Below are 1,045 nucleotides of genomic sequence, written 5' to 3' on the forward strand. Positions count from 1 at the left end.
TAACTCCCTGCCTCTAAGTGAATACAGGCTCCGCATGCAACTGTTTGCATGCAGTGCCATCTAATGTTCACTGCCCAGAATGCAGATTAAACAGATAGTTTAGGGACTACATGATGTAGACATCTATCTATCTATCTATCTATCTATCTTTACAAAAACAATGTTTATAAAAATGAAATCAATAAGGAAATACACAGACCTGGAGCACTAGACACACTCACGTATTCCGGAGCCCAAATATCTGTGGGGCAGGACATGGCTTCAAGTAGTCTAAAGAAATGAACAAAAATAAGTATATCTGGAAATTTTCTATCATCTGTGAATACAAGAGAACTGAGCCTAAAACTGAATATTCATTACTATTGGAAACAAGTAGCCTACCTCACCTTAGATAATGCTCAGATAATGCCACCAGAGATTCAAAAGTTAGAAATGGTCATAAGTTTTAAAAGTATTTGATAAATCTACTAATAGTCTATCAACTACTTTATGCCAATAGTCTTTACAATCTACTTAAGTTTACGAATCTTTTGAGAAACGCAGCCCAGACCGATTTTAACTGAAACTGATCATTCGACGACTCAGGTCGTTTCGACCGATTCACTGAAAATAATCGATACAAAAGAATCAAACGTTCGGACACACTTTGTTTTAAACAACCCGCTTACTACTTTTTATAGTTGAAATGTCAGGACAATAGTATCAGGCTACCCTGCTACTTAATCAGTAAAATATCTTCCTTACTGAAACTTCGCTTTTTATCGACAGAATCAATTAATGTTTCTCCGGGTTCACAGCTTACATCTACAATCGGTTTGTATATGGGCCTATATTTTAAACATATATAGCCTATATAGAGTTTACTCTTACCAGCAGGTCCCAGCGGAGAGAGTAATGTGAATCATGCACATTCACAAGTCAATCCCTGAAGCAAATTGTTGTTTGTCAACTAGGGCCTACTTCCATCGAGTATCGTTAAAATGGCTTCACACTGCTTCACGAAGCTTCGAATCTTGTATTTCAAATCAGTGCATATATATATATA

Source organism: Sinocyclocheilus grahami, unplaced genomic scaffold, assembly GCF_001515645.1.
Source record: "Sinocyclocheilus grahami isolate Dianchi unplaced genomic scaffold, SAMN03320097.WGS_v1.1 scaffold9561.1, whole genome shotgun sequence".
In the NCBI taxonomy this organism is placed as follows: Eukaryota; Metazoa; Chordata; class Actinopteri; order Cypriniformes; family Cyprinidae; genus Sinocyclocheilus; species Sinocyclocheilus grahami.